The sequence below is a fragment of the Camelus dromedarius genome, chromosome 3, assembly GCF_036321535.1.
Source record: "Camelus dromedarius isolate mCamDro1 chromosome 3, mCamDro1.pat, whole genome shotgun sequence".
NCBI lineage: Eukaryota > Metazoa > Chordata > Mammalia > Artiodactyla > Camelidae > Camelus > Camelus dromedarius.
The window spans coordinates 2,972,943-2,987,363 of record NC_087438.1 but is presented as its reverse complement, the minus strand read 5'-3'; positions in this window follow the sequence as shown (position 1 = coordinate 2,987,363).

Here is a 14,421-nt window from a genome sequence, read left to right as displayed (position 1 = left end):
TGGCCTTAACGTGAGAAGGGCCATCTGCAAAGAACCACAGCTAATACACTTAACAGTGACAGACAGTACTTCCCCAAAGATTGAGAATAAAGACAAAGGTGTCCCTTATCAACATTTCTATTCAGTACCGGTGTTAGTTTTCTACTGATGTGGCAACAAATTACCAAAAGCTCAGTAGCTTAGGACAACCTAGATTTATTATTTTATGTATCTGGGAGTCAGAAGTCTGACACAGATCTCACTCAGGTAAAACATAGTTGTCAGCAGGGCCTTCTTGCTAAGTAGCAGCCACAGAGGAGACTCTGTTTCCTGCTTATTCAGATCATTGGCAGAATTCAGTTTTTTGCAGTTATAAGATTGAGGTCCCCCATTTCTTTCTGGCTGTCCACTGAAGGCTGTTTCGACTTCCCTTGTGAGTCTGCCCACATCCCTTGCCACATGGACCCTTTCCCCACATTCAAAACCACTAGCAGTGGTCTGAGTCTCTTACAATCAGAGGTCTTCTCTGTTTCTTTCTTCTCAGCCATGCAAGTCTACCTGAAAGGATTCCTGTAATTTTAAGGTTCAACGTGTTAGATTACATCCAGTTGGATAATCCAGAATAATCACTTTATTTCAAGGTCCATACTATTAATTACACCTGCAAAATCCATTTTGCTACTTCAGGGAACATTTTCACAAGTTCTGAGAATTAGTGTGTGAACATCTGTTTTTGGGTGGGGGCATTATTTTGCGTACCAAAATATATGGAGGAACTATCCACTACTATATGACAAGAAAAATGAAGAAGTGACATTAGAGGAAATTAAAAATTAAAATTAAAATTATCTCTATTCATAGACTAGATGACTATCAATGTCAAAATGCCAAAGCATCTACAGAAACAGTACTAGATATAACATGTGGGTTCTGCAATATCATGCTATAGAAAGTTAATACACAAAAATCAATTGTATTTTTATACATTAGCAACGAACAAGTAGTGAAAATCTTAAATAAAACACAATTTTCAATAAGACCAAAAATCTTGAAATTCTAATAAAATTGTTCAAGATTTGTACAATAACAATTGTAAACTGAAGAGAGAATTCAAAGAAAGACTAAATGAAAAAAATATATATACACATATGTATAGTATTCATGAATCAGAAGTCTGAACTGTATTAAGATGTCAATTTTGTCTAATGGATTTATAGATTCGAAGCAATCCTAACTAAATTCTCTGTAGGCATCTTTTTTAAATCAAGAGGTGATTTAAAATTTAAATGGAAGCCCAATATATCAATCATTGGAGTCTCCAAAAGTATAAAATAAAACAAATGAAACAGAAGAAATTTTTCTTCAGCACAAGAGGCTTCCTAGGCGCCATAGAGAGGGACGGCTTCCTGAGAGCATGTCTGCTTTAATAACTTCTTTCTGAAATGAAGACTATTTAAATCTGTTTTAAAAGGCCACATTTTTGGTCAAGGAAAAACTGATCTAAAAACGAGATCTATCCTGTCAAAATTATTGAACCAAGGGTTTATTTTTTCTCTCCATAAGCTCCACATGGGGAAACGACAGAGGAAGAAGGTCAGCCAGTCAAGTAGTGACTATGGGCACTAAACCCCAGGTGTAAACTATGACTAACTAGGGGGACTGAACAAAACACAAGGGTAATATGCTTTCACAACGTGAAATAAGGCAATCAGTAAAGATGTCACAAAGGGAAAAAATACATTTTTAAAGTGGAATATTAAGAGAAATATAAAGATATTTAGCAGAATAATATTAATGCTAAAATACATCATTATTCACTAAAATTGATGCTAATGAATGATCCATAAGACAGCAAAAAGATGCTCTCTTTGCTATTGCTTACATGAGGGATTAACAGATACTGTGTAAATAACCAAAGGATGAAGGGTACTGTATTAAGTTTTAATTATAAAAATAACCACTAAAACAATCAAAACTGCCTGCCTTCCTAAATATCAGAAATCTATTCACAAAAAAGCAAGGTAAAATTGAACACATATTAAAGACTTACACATAGAAAATTACAAAATAATATAAAAGAACCAAGACCAAACATGTTTCTTATTTCAATAAATGTAAATAAGCAGTTTTAAAAATTCAGTTAAATCATAAAGTAAAACCCAAGTTTATGCTCTTCTGTTTAAAACAATATATTCTAAAAATGGAAAACTAAAGAATAGGCTAAGATATGCAAGAAAAAGAGAAAAAGAAAACATAGGACATAATTTTAAGATCAGACAAAACAAGCAGTTTAGGTGAGAACATTAAACAAGATAAAAAACAAAAAGAAACTCTAGTACAAAAATGAACTGTTGACAAGAAAGGTGTCATGCGTGAAATAGCGTAGTTGCCATATTAACAAAGCAGAAATTACAGGAACTGCAAGAAGAGACAGAAGAAACGTGAGTAGTGGGCACTTCAGCTCATTCCTCGCCCTCTGCGACAGACCAGGTTTAAAATAAGAGTATCTAAAAGTCCGAATAATGCAACTAATAACAAGATCTGCCTTACACAGAGCAAATACTATACCCTGAAAATAGAGGCAATATCTTCTTTCTTTGTGTGTGTAGAATGTTCACTAAAATTGCCCATATACTAGGGCACAAATAAAGCATCAGAACTTGCAATGCTTCTTGTGTTTCACTACTGAGTGGAATCCGAGCTTTTGGACAAAAGAAGACAAATTTTATCGATTACAAAATGGCCATCTGTTCTTGATTTATTAATTTTTCTAAAATCATAAATAATTGTTGAATATTTCCAAATGCCTGTCAGCATGTATGAAGATGAGCATATTTTTTTTTCTTTAGATCTGTTAATATTATGGATTAGATCAATAGATTTCCTTATATGCAACCATCCTTACATCTGGAATCAGCTCCACAAGATTATCAAATGGTTATGTCTGTTAAATGCTTTCTGATTATGTTTACTCGTTTTTCATTTAGGATTTTTTACATATATATATATGTATATGTGAGATTGCTGATTCATTAGTATGTGAAATAATTCATTTGACTATCATCACGATCATTATCACCAATATCACCTAACAACGCGTGGGAGGCAGTAGTCACACAATCAGATCAGAGATAAATAAATCAAGATAAAAAATTAGAAAAGACAATGCTCTCCCTATATGATAATATGTTCCCTGAAAAAACTAAGGGAATCAGGTGATATATTGCTGAAAACAATACCAAAATTCAGAAATTATACAAAGTAGAAAAATAATTAATATATATAAGTTTAAAAAGCCTTCATGATGGAAAAAGTGCCCATTAAAAGTAACAAAACCCAAATATAAAATAACTAGGAAAAATTTAACAAGAAATAAGCAATATCGACATGAAGTAAACTTTCAAATATTATATGAAGAACATATAAAGAACTGAATATAGAATATGGAATATACATACCATGCCCTTGAACATGAATACTCAAAAATAAATACATATAATCGTTTACAATTTAATTTACCAATTTATAATGCCAATAAATATATGACAACAGATATTTTGGGAGTAATAAAACCTTGATCCTAAAGCTCACATGAAAAGAATAAACTCAGAAAATAATATGAGAGAAAAATCAATGGAATAGCCCCACAAGATCTTAAAACACATAATAAAATCTCCACTATTAAAATAATGTGGAGCTGGCACATGAAGAGATAGACCAAAGGAAATACACTGAAATGCACTGGGACTTTGGAATATTATTAATATGGCAGTTAAAATAAGAAAGGTAAAGATAGATTTTTCAATAAGAGGTATTGGGTCAACTGGGCTGATTTATGAAAACATTAATGTTGGACCCATTCTTCACACTACACCTCAGAATTACTTCAGATGTTTCAAGGGTTTAATTATAAAATGTAAACTATTAAAGGACCAGAAAGTATGGCAAAATTACTTAATAATCTTGGAGAAAGGAAGGTCTGACTAAACTTGAGAGGCCATGAAATATAGTTAAATTTTACCACAAAAGCCAAATTTTCCTATATGAATAACAACAACAACAAAAGCAAAAAGAAATACGTAAAAACCAAATCTGAGAAAAATGGCAAACTAGAAAGACTTTTTGCGATGAATATCACTAGCCAAGTACTGTTCTCCCTAAGAGACAGAGTTCCTCATTGATAAGAAAAAGACCAACAATCCAACAGAAAAAAAAGCAAAAGGTACAAAGATTTCACAGGAAAGGAAATACAAATATTAAAGAAAGATGCTCAACCTCACTCATACTAAAGGAACTGCCCATTAAAATTTCACTGAGGTGCCATGTCTGTCTACCATATGGAAAAAAATCTGAAAGTTTGATTCTGTACTTTTTCAGGGAAGTAGGGAGGGAGGAAACATTGTTAACCACAGCTATTGGAAGGGTAAACTAGTGCAACCTCTGTAGAGGGCAATTTGGCATATTTATCAAAACTACAAATGCCTGTATACTTTGACCTAACAATTCCACTTCTGGGAATTTACCCTAGCTAACAGAAAAAAAAGTATGTATATGGTTACTTACTATGGCATTATTTCTAATAGCAAAATTGAACCAATGTAAATATTCATTAACAAGGTACAGATTTACTAAATCACCAACTACATAAGTTAATACAAACATACAACAGAATACTATAAAGCAAAATAGAGAACACAAATAAATAACAAGGGATTATGGCCTGGAAGAATTAATATTGTTAAAATGTTAAATATTATCCAAAGTGAGCTATAGATTCAATGCAATCCCTATCACAATTCCAATGGCTTTTTTATTTTTCAGAAATAGAAAGAAGACATCTTAAAATTCTTATGCAAGCTCATAGGGCCCCCAACAGCCAAAACAATTTTGAAAAAGAGGAGCAAATCTGGAGGCTTTACACTTCCTTATTTCAAAACGTGTTATAAACCCACGGTAATCAAAATGGTGTGGTACTGGGATGGAGGCAGAAATATAAATCAGTGGAACAGAACAGATAGCCCAGAAATAAACCCTTGTGTATATGGTTAAACTATCTTTGACAAGGATGTAAAAAATCACCACAGTGGGAAAGAACCATCTCTTCAACAAACAATACCAGGAAAACTGAATAACTATATGCAAACAAATGAAGTTGCACCACTATCTTACACGGTATACAAAATTTTAACTCAGAATGGATTAAATACTGAAACAAAAGATCTAAAACTCTAAAACTCCCAGAAGGAAATGTGGGGGGAAATGTCATGACACTGAATTTGGCAACAAATTTTTGGATATGACACCAAAAGCACAGGTGACACAAGCAAAAATAGAAAGATGGACCATTTCAAACTTAAAACAAAACAAAACAAAAAACTTCTGTGCATCAAAATAAACACTCAATAGAGTGAACAGCTGTCTCCGAGTGGGAGGAAGCATTTGCAAATGATATATATGAAAAGCGAGTAACATCTAGAATATATAAAAAACCTCTATAACTCAACAACGATAAAAACCCCACAAAAAACCTTATTAAAAATGAGAAAATAATTTGAATAAATATTTCTCCAAAGATACACAAATGGCCAACAAGCATATGAAAAGATGGTTCAACATCACTAACCATTAGATAAGCGCAAATCAAAGCCGCAATGAGATGTCACCTCACACCCATTAGGATGGCCAACATAAACACACACATAAACACACACACACACACACGCACACACAGAAAGACAGAAAATAGTAAGTGTTGACAAGAATGTTTTTGGAGAAGTTAGAAATCTTAGAACTCTTGTAAATTGTTGGTAGGAATGTAAAATGGTACAGTCATTACAAAAAATGATATGGAGGGTTCTCACAAATGTAAAAATAGAATGACCATATACTTTAGCAATCCCATATCTGGGTATATATCCAAAAGAAAGCAGGAATTTGAAGAGATGCTTGCATATCTACGTTTACTGTGGTATTACTCACAATAGTGAACAGGTATGAGCAGTCCAAACATCCACAGACAAATGGACAAGGAAAATGTGGTCTGTACATATAATGGAAGGCTATTCAGCCTTGAAAAAGAAGAAAATGCTATCACATGCTACAACGTGGATGATCCTTGAGTGCATTGTGAAGTGAAATAAGCTCATTGCTAAAGGAAAATGCTGTATAACTGCACTTACATGAGATATTTAATCAGTAAAACTTACAGAAACAGAAGTAGAATGTTGGTTGCCAGGGGCTAGGGTAAGCAGGAAGAGGTGTAAAGGTCTAATTTTGCAAGATAAAAAAATTCTAGAGACCTGTTGCAGGACAATGTGAATATAATTAACACTACTAAACTGCACACTTAAAAATTAAGACAATTTTTTTAAAAAAAGACAAAGGAAGTTCTTATATACTTACCAGAAATATCTTGAAGACTTATTAAGTGAAAAAAGGAAGATGAAGATTGGTGTGTATAGTATTCTATCTTTTAGATAAAAATGAGACTTTAAGACAATTAGTTTGCATTGTCTAGAATAGGCAGAGATAAATTTTGAAAGTTTATTCAAGAAACTAAACTGACTGCTGACCTGTGAGGTCTACAGGGTATATGGCTGTGAATGGAGCAGGTGGAAGAAGAGTGTTTACACTGTCCAGCTGTTCATTTTTATTTAAGTCAGGAGAAAGGAATCCGCTTCTAAAATTAAAATTAACAATTAGAAATTTCTTTAAGTCATGGAATCAATAGATTGGAAGTCCCAGTTGGATGAAAGCTCCGGTTAGAAAAATAGTAAATGTTGAACAGAAGTGATGTTTGTATTTGACGTTCTACATGGGGTTTAGTTATCAACGGTGTGTTCTAGAAATGTGGCCATGGTGGGGGTGAATGCTTGGGCTGGAGGAAGTGACCACTGGGAGTGGTGATGTACCGATGCTGAGAGCCTGGGCAGTTTGTGCCATCTTCTACGTGGCTGACCAAGTCCTTGGGAATCTGGTGATGGTAAAGAGAACAAACTAGAGGGCGAACACCTAAGTGACTGGAGCATGCAGGAGGATGGTCCTTGCCCATCGGGAGCGCAGAGCATGGCAGCGTCTGAGGACTTCACCTCAACGGAGCAGGGTGTTTTCAAAGGGGCTGGAAGAGAAATGGTCCCTGAACCATAGCAAAAAACAAAAAGGCTCTCTCCCCTTCGCGTTTCATTGCCTCATCAGTAAAACAGGGTTGTTGAGAGGGTGGCATGGGCTAAACACAGTGCAGACATGTAGTAAGTGTTCCATGTAGCATGTGAGAGAGAACAATCCACCTCTGAGAGGGCTGCAGAAGACGTGACGTCTTCTAGGGTTGTCAAGTGTCAGTAAGAGCAAGATGTGATGGAGAAACAGAGACGTAGAGAGTAAAAGGGATTCTTGGCCCAGTGGGAGCTTTGGGAGTGGAAGGGGAGAAGCCGGTGGAGCCAGCAGGAGCTCGGGATCCAGGTGATGATGGGGAGAGTAAACTGCTGTGGGTGGAGGTCAGCAGGGAGGGCTGGCAAGACGGGGCTGGCCTTGGGGGTCTTTCGCCAAGACTGATAGCATCACGGAGCTCAATCGAGCCCGTGTTCACGTCAACCCTGTTGTTGGGCACTTGGAATACTCTGTCACCTTGCTGAGAGGACCTGGGATAGCGGGTGAAAGGGATCAGGAGGAGAGAGCACCAGATGCTGCCTTCTGGCTGCGGTGGGTCAGATCGGGTGTGCTGTGGGTGCCGCACATGCCAGCTCTGAGCTAACAGATGGGTGACCTCATGCACTTGATGGAAAGAGTGAGAGCGCAAAAAGAAGACATCTTTCCTGTCACTGTGGGAGCGGTGCACTTTGCCCAGTTACTTCTCATTCCCCCATGGGGATGGGAAGTGTGATCTTCCAGCTGAAACAGCAAGTCATGCCACAGGGTAAGTGATGCAGCCTCCTGTCTTCCGAAGGGCTTATTTAAACGAAGAAGAAGGAAAAAAGGTAACATTCCCAGACTTTGCAAGTAAGTGATTTATATGTTAGGAACAGATTTCTGCTGTCTTTTCCAATACAGTTTACATGTATGATAAAAACTGAGTATAACTATTTTGTACTATTGCTGACCTTGAAAGATACATACATTATTTTTTCCAATTTTCCTTTATGTGCTGAAATGCTCTCTTTCCTCTTTAAGGGAAAACCAGTGGACTCTTTTCCATGGTACAGCGTGTAGGACCAGTACCTGAAAAATTGCCATGAACTTCCCTCCCAAGGACATACAATACATTAATGGACCCTTTACCTGTTACCAATACACAATTTTCAAACTGCAATGAATTATGGATTTAATTTAGTTTATTAATTTAACTTATTCACTAGTATTTGTATATACAATTGAATTCTTTTAGTCCATTTTAGTTTTGTGATAGATAAAGAAGTATCTAGTTCAAGGATTATTAATTAAATTAAATAATGTTTACAAGACATTTCTTTCCAAAGCACTAGGAATTTCCCACTCAGAAGGCAGTAGAGGCTAGTGTGGAGAAAACAGGAACCATCCATTAATTTTATTTACTTTTATTTTAAAATTCAATTCAATTTAATTTAATTTTTTTTCCACTGGAGTGTAGTCAGTTACAGCTTGTCAGTTTCTGTTGTACAGCATAATGGCCCAGTCATTTATATATGCATATACATATATATATGTTCTTTTCCATAGTCTCTTTCATTAAATGTTATTACAAGTTAGTAAATATAGTTCCCTGTGCTATAAGAATAAATTTGTTTTTTATGTATTTTTATATATAGTAGTTAATATTTGCAAATCTCAAGCTCCCAAATTTATCCTCTCTCACCCCCTTCCCCTGGCAACCATAAGATTGTTTACTACATCTGCAAGTCTGTTTCTGTTTTACAGATGAGTTCATTAGTGTCTTCTTTTTTCTTTTTTCTTTTTTTTAGATTCCACATATGAGTGATATCATATGTTACTTTTCTTTCTCTTCCTGGCTTACTTCACTTAGAATGATGATCCACAGTTCCATCCATGTTGCTGTAAAAGGCATTGCTTTATTTATTTTTATGACTGAGTAGTATTCTGTTGTATAAATACACCACAGCTTCTTTATCCAGTCATCTGATGATGGACATTTATGTTGCTTCCATGTCTTGACTGTCATAAATAGCACTGCTGTGAACACTGGAGTGCAGGTGTCTTTTCGAATTAGAGTCCCCTCTGGATGTGTGCCCAGGGGTGGAATTGCTGGGTCACGTGGTAAGAGCACATGTCTTTGTGGAATCTGAATGGCCTACCTCCTTTGGACATTTTTTATTTAATGAGCTAGAAATAACTGATTTTATCTTAGGAAACTTGTCTGGCCAGTATGAGGAGAGACAAATAGAAAGCTTATCTACATAAAACATTTTGAAGTTACAGTAGCAGAAGTCAACACTATAAGCAACATTCCCCATTGTTTCAGTCTCCCTTATAAGTACCTCCACTGATTTTTTAAGAGTCGCATGAAGTTCAGTGAGTCCTCGCCAAACATTCTAAAAATTGAATTATCTTTGCATCACTAGAGAAAGCACAGATTAGCTGGGGGCAAAGGGTTGCAAAGGAATAGATTAAGTGGCCCAATGTCTCATCTACATGTTTTAGCTTCAGGAGTTAATGTTCTTTCCTGAGTAGGACTTGTGTGGTTTATAACAGAAGTACTGACCCAGACCTCTGAGGGCTGCACAGATAAAACCACTGACCGAGGAGTCAAACATCTAAATTCTTCCTTCTCTTCATGATGTTCAGTAGAGAACTCAAAGTTTTGCTCCGGTGATTTCAAGCAGCTTTCCGGGCTAGGTGATAAAGGGCCACCTATGCCCATGCTGGTGTCGTTAACGTAGGAAATAAGAGGAAGCCCAGTGTGCCCCTCCCCCAGTGGTCAGTGGCTTTGGTGAGTGCCTACAGGACTGCGTCCTGCAAGTGTTCATCCCGGGACTGACACCTCACGTGCGACCAAAGGTCACGTCAGTTGGAACCTGCAGTGGATGCTGAATTGCTTTCATTTTCCTCTTCCAAGAAAGTCTGGCCTTGGTAATGCCTTGCCTGGTGGCAAAGGTGTTCCCGCTGAGATGATGTGCAATGAAAAGACCCTTGGGCGACACATGGAAATCCTATTAGTGATGCCACCGAGAAATGCAGACAGCTAAGCAGGAGGCTGGACAATCAGGTGACGTTGCAGGAAGGGTTCAGTTAGCCGGTAACACAGATTCTAAGTCATCGAGATAATACATCTTAAGCTGCATCTCACGTTCTGAGAGTCCTCTTAATTTCCTCCGTTTCATTTTTAGCAAGGGGGGTGGCAAATAGAAATAATTATGTAGATTAGAACCAAACACTCACCTAAAAGACAAATTCTTGGGGCTGGCATTAACATTTCACTGATAATACTCTTTTCATAAATCTTGGCATCCCTGTTAAATTATTCATATGGCGTTCTAGGAGAACATATGACAATTTTTTAAAATGTATTCTTCACAGCATCTCACAATCAGCCAGAATGCCACTCCATGGGTTATTTTTCTGAATCTTGCCATCTGAATGTTCTGAATAAATTTTACTTGATTCAATAAGTTTCACTGTTGTTCCCAAGCATTTCTTTTATGATTTCTACAGCTTCACTTCTATTGTATTACCCTTCTGTTTTATTTCTTTCCCATCGTCTTGATTTCCCTTTATATCTGCCGTGTGCTTCACTTTCCCGTTTTTGCCATCTATCATTTCAGCTCGGAAAAAAGATATTTCCTATTATCTGATCTTCCCTAGATGTACTTAACTCAGTGACACTCGTATTTCTCTGAGTGACCTCTGTGATATAATTCTTTGGTGCTACATCTTGAAAGTGCCTTCTGACAGATTTAGCAGGTGCCCTTTTAATTCCCCTCCTGGAAGCACCGTGCCTGTCTTGAATGTACTTTCTGCCAGCTCTTTATTGTCTGCACTTCCTGAATCAGAGGCAGCACGGTAATAACTCTTGCCTGCGCCACTCCCGGGTTACCGCACCCATTTTTCTTTTTGGAATTGTCAGATGACTTTTTCATAGTTATTTGCCTAAAGAAATCTAGAGTCAATGTAATGGAAACATATAGACATCTTCACGGAGCCCCCATTGGGGTGGGTGGATTGATATATGCCTTGCAAACTACCACCTGAGACCTGCCTTTTCAGGGTAAGAAATGCCCCTTCGTATGCACGTGTATCTGGTCACTTCCCTCTTCTTATTCCCGGAGTCTTGCCTTGGGACTGTCCAGTATGAACGGTCTTCTGTTGTCTCTGGACCACACCACCTTTCCACCAAGGTTGTTCTGAATTGTGATCCAGTTTTCAAGCCAGTGACAGCCCCGTCCTGACACCCTGACTTGAACTAGCACAGGGGCCTGCTCCCTCCTCCAGTGGGTTAAAATGGATCTCTGTATCCAAAGCCAAATCCCAGAGAATGGCAAAAACCCGTCAAGAGCTGCCTCTCCCGCAACCTTGAACTAATATTGTCTCATTTTAATAGTTTTATGCTCTAGTCTAATCTATGACATTCATTTCTGTCAATACATTTGAATAAATTGTCTAATAAGTTAGAGTTTACAAAGCCCCTAGTATTATTCTTAGGGAAGTCATATTCAGATGAGCTCCTTGGTTTTCAACAAAAAGAATTCTCTTATGAACCTCATTTTACAAGGAACTCTGTTCTTCTTTTAAATAAATAGTTACATAATACCTGCACAATTGGCAGCTTTTAATGGGAAGAAGTAATAAAAATGGGTGAGGCCGGACATGTCTGAGGGATGCATGTTCGGGTGACCCTGGGGGAGCTTACAAAGGAGCTCTTTCTCCGCAGTGGAAACGAGCTCCTGACAACAAGCCTGACGCTGTCCTGGAGGGGAAAGAATCAGGTGTTTGATTATGTTAATCCTGTTGGATGATGTGAAGAGTTTTTTATTCAAACTGAATAAATGAATAAATTTTCTTCCAGCTCTGAAAATGGGTATAAACACAGTGGCTGTTTTGGGATGACCTTGGGGAAGATACAGGCAGCTCTCCCATCATCTTAGATTCAGAACTTTCCAGGCTTCTCAGCTTCTGCGGTTGTTCCAATCACCACCACACCTGGACCTGAGGCTTTGACTGATGGGGATAGAGCCCTAGCTTCAGAATTACTCAGCTTCTCCCACTGGTTCAGTTTTCATCTCCTCTTCACCAACATGGTCATTGCCATGGCTACCGGGACCACAAATTGCTTTAAACTTTCCAAAAGCTCCAACGTTGACACCAACCACAGACCTGCCATCTCTCTTCCTCCTTCATCCCCATTAACGTATTGTTCCTCCTCTCTTTAACTTCTTTTTGTCCCATTTTTTACCTCGTCCTTCCGACTTTCCCAGTATCAGTTCAGACACTGAAGCTCACCATTCAACTACCCCTGATGCTGCTTCCCCCTGGTCAGCCATCCTCCCATTGCCTCCAGGTCTCTCCTGGGACAAGCGCCTCAACCTTCTATAGGCAAAGCCTTCCCAATCCTCATTGTCTTTGCCTGCCTACTCTCTTACACCTCTACTTGTGAACACTGCAATAAAGCATTTTAAATGCAGCTCACTAGAGAGTCATAAATTTGGCTCATGTCAATCAAGTTTTTTTGGAAAAGGTGACACCTGAGCTTTATTATTAAAGATGAGTAAAAAATATCCAGGTGGAAAGTGAAGAGCATAAGAGTCAAAACAGAGAGGAGAACAGGCCAGACTGATGGAGAGGTCGCCCACGAGCACATCCCACCAGCAACACAGCTCGGGAGACTTAAAAGACGGGGAGCTGCCATAACATGACGTAGGCTCCAGGGCTGGGAGAGTGGAGATAAACTCCAAGGTTGTTTATTGGGTCTGCTGGACCACATGGTGATTCCACATACAGGGAGAGACAGAACACAAGAATACAGTGTGGATGGCAAAATGATGAGTTTAGCCCTGCATAGAATGAAGCTACTGATAAAAATATTAATTATGGAGGTTGGACTCTCCAAAAGGTAAGTTGGCATAGATCTAAAGCTTAGAAGAGAAAATTGACTTGAAAAAAATAGAGTTGAGTGCTACCAAAGCCATACACATTAGTTTAGATTCTAGTTTCAAGTTGTTTTTAACAAAATAGATAAAAATTTAACACATGGCATCTGGAACAGAATTGCAGTTGCAGTGGGTGTCTTGGAGAAAGCTAACACTAAAACTAGGAGCTCCTCCAGCACCAAACACTCCCATTCAGTATTGTTCCTGCTGCCCTTGTAAGTCAGCGTTACTCATTTCTTATTCTGCTTCTCTGTCCACGTGATGCCCGCATCCTGTCCACTGGAAACTGACTGGACGCCTCTAGGTACCAGAGACAAACTGCGAGGAAAAGGAGTCTAATTGCTTCAGGCTCGGCCATGTGTCCAATTCTAGCCCAAAAGACTATAGATCAGGGGATGGAACTGAACAGTATGAAAAGTGCCCCAGGGCCATCTTTAAGAATAAGAGAGTAATTCCCAGAGAAAGGACCCCAAAAAAAAAACCTTTCCTTGAACCTTCTTCCAGCTCATGGGCTGAGCAGACCTCCACTAAAGTGATCAGTGCACCATGGAAATGGATGAGTAACTGGGAATGGCTAGTGAAGAAAGCAGCTAAGCTCGTTGCAATACACCAAGACTCTCCACGTCTTCTTTCTTCTCAGAAGCTGTTCTTTCTGTAAGAAATTCTGTTTTCGTGTTTGCCCACCTACTCAGTGGGCCCTCATTCTTTAAGCATTAGTTTAAAATCTTTCCTTATATAAAAGTGTCCTTGTTTCTTCCTGTTCAAAGAGATCCCCAGTCTTTCTGTATTTGATCATAACTCCATCCACTTGTATATTATATCACGTGTGTGTGTATCAGTGCACCTCCTCTGGACTTCATTTCTTATGAAATTGGGTCTCTGTATTTCTCTCTGCTTATGTCTTTTTGCAGCCACTAGACTAGCCCAGGAGCTTCTCCATTGGAATGAAAGCCCCTTGAGGAGATGGCTTTACGCTTGCTGTTAGGTCCTGGCAGTTAGGAAGGCACCTGGACAAACACTCTCCAGAGGAGTGGCTGAGCCCTGAGTCCCCACCATAATACCTGACAAATCTGGACGTCTGGAGTTATGCTAAGTCAACTAAGGAATGGAGATTTATTAGAAAGAAGGAAAGCTCGTTGTTTCTTGAAGATGCTTTTAAATTCTCCACATCAGTGGAAAGGCTGTCACTTCCCTGGTATCTGCTCTCATGGATCCATGTTTTATGAACGTGGTCACCTTCAACCTGTTATGGCCTCTGAGTGTGGCTGGCTTGCTGGTTAGTTGTTTTGCTTCACCAGCATACGGAGCGGGGCAGCCTTTGTATGTGTTATTTAACAGCAAAAACACATTCTCTGGTTCCAAGGAAGGT